Raw genomic sequence first — 7,186 nt, forward strand, 5'->3', positions numbered from 1 at the left:
TACAAGACTTTAGACAAAACACCCAACACAATTTGTTGCCCTTTTTATTTTTATTAATCATAAAAAATTGTCCAAATTGATTAGTTGGACAAAAAAACAAAGTGAATGCATGAACCCTGCACTTGGAATACAATCTGGTGACAGAGTATCAATATAAATTCATGCTCTTTATTTGAAACTTAAAAGCTTAAAGATGGATGAACTTTCGGGCAACTTAGTTGAGAATCCCATTGATGCAAAGTCATTGACCAACAAAGATTTTGTCGCAATTGAGATTAGGATTGATGGCAGTGAAGAAGTCGGCAGTGAGACTCAACTTTTGGATAATTGTAGAGCAAGTATCGCCATCTTGTGCTCCATACACAGAATTGCATTCTGGAGCTGTTTCCTCCTTTTCAAACCCAACTGCACCACATATACATGATAATATTATATATATATAAAAACTTAAAAAAAAAAAAAAAAAAACACACACACACACACACAAAACAAAACAAAACAACTGAAGTAACAAGAGATTGATTAATGTATTAATGTCAGAGGATGTATGATTATAGAACTCACTCCCGAGTACTATTCTACACTCTGTGATGGAGATCATGAGAAGAAGAGAGAGCAGTAGAATGATGTTGAGAAAAGTTGCTGTTTTGTTGTTACACTTTGCCATTATCTCGCTAGCTCTTTTTCTTTGCGTAGTGAGTTGAGGAAACGGTTGTGGTGTGTAATTTATAGGTGAAAGCCCAAATGTGTGGTACAACATTGTCAATAGCTTTGGTATAAGAAAAAAGGCCGGCTTCTTCTACTTGTATTTGTGGTATATAAAAATTGCCGAATGCTGTTAGATTTTGAGAGTATTTTTGTATTAGTTTAACCTCATTGTTAACACGGCGGTTTGCACAACTTAAAGGAAAGTTGTGCTGAGCAGGCCCTACTTGAGACTTGGTTCCCTTGCATAGGATTCTTATCACTTTTGCCTTGAATATGCGGCTTATTATTCTCACCAAGAAAGTGAAATGCTACACACACTTTATGTACTCTCAAGCTCTCAAGTGCAAATTCTCTAATCTAATATTGAAAATCACTATTGAATTCAAAATTTAATAGTAATTTTCAGTGTTAGCGTCAGATCAAAGAGTTTACACTTATGAGTAAGAGTGGGAGTGTGTGTAATATTTTTCTACTCTAATTATAACCTCACATGATAAGAGAAGGTTGTTAAGTCGTATGGTTGTAACTTGCATTTTAGTTAAGCCCTAAAAACTTAGTTGTTAATTTAAAAAACTTCTAGAGAGAAGCCCTAAAAGGATACGTATTTAGATAAGCACTAGTATGCCAACCTTAGTTTGGTGTCAATTTACCAATATTCGGGTTTGATCTTAGGCTTGACTTTGGGTGGCTTAAAGCAAAGGCTTTTGGTTTTAAATCATCCTTTTTAGCTGATTTGGACTGGGCCTAGCACACGGGCTGAAACAACGTCGTTTTGGACCATACAGGCTATCTCTAACATGCACAGAACAATATCGTTTGAGACTTGCTTTGAAACAGCATCATTTTGCCCATAAAAATTACGCGGGCTTGGAGCGTGAAATGACATCATCTAACCGAAAGTGGAGACAATATTGTTTCCCTCAATAGGAAATTTTTTTTAAAGGGAATGACATTGTCCAACAAGTCTATCAATTTTCTCCTGCATCACTTATTATTCATCATTTTAAAATCAAAATAATTACTTAAGAGATATCATTTGTTGCCAGAATCCTTAGTTTTGTATTTGTTCTCCAATGCCTCCCAATCTCTCTTGCAAATTTCTTTGGTGCATAAACATATCGAACAAAAGACCAGTGAGGGTGTTGAGGATATTCCAACAGTATGTGTAGTAGTCTTCCTCCCATGTGAACTTCACATCAATTTGTTCATCAGGTGCTTCTTCAACAGGCATGACCAAACAAAGTGTGTTAAGCACATAACAAACCTTCAATGTTGTTAGTAGAAATTCCACTTTTTCCTTCGAGAGTTTGTAGTTGTTGCCATCAAAACGATCCACTTTGGAGAGGGTCTTGTGGCATCACATCATAGAAGTAATAGCAAAATTCATAATTGGAAGTGCCATTGAAAGAATGCAAACTATTTATCTAAGAATTGATGAAAGAATAATGATGTGGGAATGAAGGAATTAATAAACATAGAATATAAACATAATGAGAATTAATTTGTTAAAAGTCTGGACAGTAAGGTGATTGTTACTCTATCTCTTAATTAGATAGATATTGACTCTCACTTGTATCATATGTTTTGCAAAAGGGAATCAAAGCAATTTTATTCTTAGAATACAATACTGCCTGAATATAGTGTGCAGATTGCAAAACTCTGAACACTTTCCAAAACAAGAAAATTTTGTAACAACCGTGATAAAGAAGAGAGAGAAAATAATAAAAAAATATGTCTATAATAAAATGCTGGAAAAAAAATATTAATTTTATATAATCACGGAAGCAATTTATAACGGTTTAAATAGCAATTACATACGGTTTTGAAATGCGAATGTTGCAATAACGGGTGTAACTGATAAAACATGGTAATAGGAGAAATTGAAGCAGTGGTTGTAACTGATCAAACATGATAATAGGATCAACAATTATTTATTTAAGATAAATAACTATTAAAACATGATAATAGGAAAACCGTTATTGATGTGAATTGAAGCATCATGCTACAATATTGCTCGTTCTTTTTCCTATAAATACCACAAACCTATCTTATGTTTTTCCAAACCCAACATTAATCTTTTCCCTCAAAAACTTCTATATATATCGTGTTCTTATTAATTTGCTTAGTGCTTGAACTAAGAGATCCCCGATGATGGCGGTAGTCCACGAAGATTGAAGGCAGTGTAGTGTTGATGAAGAAGCAGATCAATGTTTCGGCTTTATGCCGAAACGTTTCTTTGCAGCTCATTAACATTGCTGCGAAGGCTGACCCAGCTGCTGGTTAGTATAGTTCTTTCCTAGCTCCCTTCCATTTTAAATGATGGTCAAGATTTAAACCTGGTGCATCCATCTAAGATATAGCTAGTGTATATAGTATTACATTATTTAAATTTTGACTATGAAATGAATATTATCCATGTTATTTGAAATAGAGAGCCATGGCTTCATCATCATTAATGACGCTATAAATTGACACTGCAATTGTCCGGATGAATTGATTTAATTTCGTGGTCACGATTTGAAATTTGTGCAGTTAACAGTGTACACGATTCTACATTATGCAAATTTTTTAAAAGAAGTGTCAACATTGACTTCATATATACAGTTAAATATATCAAATTTAAAATCCTGATCATAAATTGAATACTATCATTTCTTTTGAAATTGAGAGAATTCTATTCCTAAACGATGTCACTTCTGGTCGTAAATCTTCCTTTTTAGCTGATTTGAACTGGGCCTAGCACACGGGTTGAAACAACGTCGTTTTGGACCATACAGGCTGTCTATAACATCCTGTTAGGGTATTGGTCATATGGGAGAATTTATTGAGGGCTTGGAATGGAGTAAAAGCATTGGCCAGGCCACTGCATCCTTTTATTAGAAGTGCTATACACATTTTTACTCCTACACTTTTAATTTCACATTTTTGACATGACATTGATATCACTATTAAATTTTGTGTAGATCATTATTGGATTTTGAATCAAATGATTATATTTATTGCCATGTTAGGGAGGTTGGACTTACAAGTGTTGGAGTGTAAGTGTGTAACATATCCCTCTCTTTATAGATGCAGTGGAACCCATTCCCAACAGGTGGGAGTTTTATTTTGAACTTTTGAATAGGAAGAATACAATCCTGTTACACTCATATGAAATTACAAGTAACAAAAAAAAAAAAAAAACATAAAATTCATGCTCCTAATTATTTGAAACTTGACTCTATTAGTTCATCCCCCCAATTCAATTATATAAAATGGGGTTTGAGTCCACATGTAAGGGGGACTGTTAAAGTAAATATTAAGTAATTAAATTTATCTCTTCTTATTAACTTAAGCTGTTAAGATAACTGGTGATTTAACACAATTATTGAATTTGTTGTGTTTTTGTTGCAAATCTAGCGGTCTGGAAACTGTGGATAAGCACAACCGCGTGCCTGCCCCTTGATAGCCGACTCGATCTACATTCAAGGTTACCTTTGAGTGGAACAAGCAGATGGGAATTCCGGGAGCATTCTTAATAAAAAACAATCATCATACTAAATTCTACCTCAAAACTCTTGCACTCGAAGATGTTCCTGCAGGCCAAGGTCGGATCCACTTTGTTTGCTACTCATGGGTTTATCCTGCAGACAAATACAAAAACGCGCGACCGTGTTTTCTTCTCCAACAAGGTAATATATATATATATATAATAGGGTATTTACTTATCAGTTCAAAAACAAAAGGCTATTGGGATTAATATTCAAAATAGGACATAATATTTATCAGTTCATAGTCACACTATGAACTGATTTTCTTAGAGCCACATAAATCAAACACTATTACTTATCAAAATGCTCCATCTATAGAAGATTCACACATAAAACCAGAACCACATAAATTAAACAAATAGTACAAAAAAGGAATTTTTCATTGCAACATGTAGGCCTTTTCCTACGTAAACATGTATTTAGCCATAGTCAACTGTATGTCGCTATTTCAAGAGAGTTACAAGTAGATACACATTATGGTGATCAATACCATACAAAAAATATTGTACATAAGGAAATCTTTAACAACTTACTTAGAGGTAACATTTATCATTAATATGAATTATTTTTAATAATATATTATAATATTTACATATATATATTTAAATCTTACTAATTTAATTTTTTTGCAGGTGTTATTGATGAATCATTAAAACATGAATTACACATCTCTAAATCGAATAACACCCAAGATCCATGAAATAAATCAATCCATACCTCTATGGACTTGAACTTGCTGACTACGGGACAATAATTAGTCAGTGCAATGACACAACTTATTTGACAGGTATATTGATACTTAATTTACATTCATTTTTAAATGTAGATTAGAAATTATGGCGTAAATAATACAAATTATGGTGTAAATCTGTTTCATGGATATGTAGATGTGACTGGCAGATTGGAATCAGTTGGATTATTAAAGAGGTCAAGACAAACGGTCACCCAACAAAAATCGAACTCTTATTGGAAGAGTAAGAACATATTTGAATTCCAAGTGTAATACAATGAGCAATTGAACTAAAAAAAAATGTCAAACTAATTTCTTAGTTACGTACTATTTCATAAACAAATTCTTGCAGGCAACTTTGTGAGGATCTTCAGCACATCAAATAGATGAGGATTTTGATCAGAATAATCCAAAGCCAGCCATTATAATTGTAACTTCAACTATTGTGAAAACTTTGAAAGGTAATCATTTAGCTTAGCATATTCAAAAACAATAAAATACCTTTTTATCAATATAATGAATCTCTCTTTGAACTTTTTTGTAGATGAGTACAACTTATTATCAACAAGTACAACAAAGATGTACATCAATCTTGACATTTCTGAAGTTACCAAAGTTCTAAATTGACAAGTAAAAACACACGCACACTATATTATATATTTATTAAAAAGAAAATTACTAACCCCCAATTTTTTTATTTTTATTTTTTTTTAATGAATATGTTGAACAATGTCACCTGAGTTGAAGATTGAACAACCACCAATAATACCAGATGAAGAACTTGCCTTGCAAAATAGAAAGACAATTGCATAAATAAAACAAATAGAATTTGAATATCTTGTAATAATTATATTCATCTCCTAATTATGAAACATAATTATTATAGGATATCTAATTCTATTTGTTTTATTTCTGCAATTGTCTTTCTGTTTTTCAAAGCAAGTTCTTCATCTGGTATTATTGGTGGTTGTTCAATCTTCAACTCCTTAACTTCAGTTAAGGAGAACCTATTCATTAAAAGAAATGGGGGTTAGTAGTTTTCTTTTTAATAAATACATAATATAGTGTGAGTGTTTTTACTTGTCTAGAACTTTGGTAACTTCAGGAATGTCAAGATTGATGTAGATCCTTATTGCACTTATTGATGATAAGTTGTACTCGCCTACAAAAAAAAGTTCAAAGAGAGATTCATTAATAACCTTATTGATAAAAATGTATTTTATTATTTTTGAATATATATGCTAAGTTAAATGATTACCTCTGAAAGCTTTCACAATAGTTGAAGTTACAATTATAGTGGTTGGCTTTGGATTATTCTTATAAAAATCCTCATCAATTTGATATGCTGAAGATCCCCACAAAGGATGATGTTGAGAAAAGTGGTTGTTTTGTTGTTGCACTTTGCCATTATCTCTCGCTCTTTTTCTCTGGGTAGTGAGTTGAGGAAACGGTGGAGTGTAGTTTATAGGTGAAAGCCCAAATGTGTGGTACCACACTACAACGTTGTCAATAGCTTTATGAAAAAAGGCCGGCTTCCTCTAATTAATTGTACGTGTTGTATATAAAAATTGTCGAATGCTGTTAGATTTTGAGAGTATTTTTGTATTAGTTTAAGCTCATTGTTAACATAGTTGTTTGCACTACTTGAAACTTGGTTCCCTTGCATAGGATTCTTATAACTTTTGCCTTGGATATGCTGCATATTATTCTCATCCAGAAAGTGAAATGCAACACATACACACTTTCAATACTCTTAAGCTCTCAAGTGCAAATTCTCTGACCTAATATTGATAAGTACCATTGGATTCAAAATTCAATCGTAATTTTTAGTATTAGATCAGAGAGTGTGCACTTGTGAGTGAGAGTGAAAGTGTGTGCAATATTTTTCTACTCTAATTATAACGGCACATGATAAGAGAAGGTTGTTAAGTATGGTCATAACTTGCATTTTAGATAACCCTAAAAAGTTGGTTGTTAAATTAAATACTTATAGAGAGAAGCCCTAAAAAGATACTTGTTTAGATAAGCCCTAGTATGCCAACCTTAGTTTGGTGGAGACACCCGTTTACCAATACTCGAGTTTGATCTTAGGCTTGACTTAATTTGGGTGGCTTAAAGCAAAGACTTCTAGTTGTAAATCTTCCCTTTTAGCTGATTTGGAATGGGCCTAACACACGGGCTGAAACAGCGTCGTTTTGGACCATACAAAATGTCTCTA

Source organism: Corylus avellana, chromosome ca5 (genome assembly GCF_901000735.1).
Source record: "Corylus avellana chromosome ca5, CavTom2PMs-1.0".
NCBI classification, from domain to species: domain Eukaryota; kingdom Viridiplantae; phylum Streptophyta; class Magnoliopsida; order Fagales; family Betulaceae; genus Corylus; species Corylus avellana.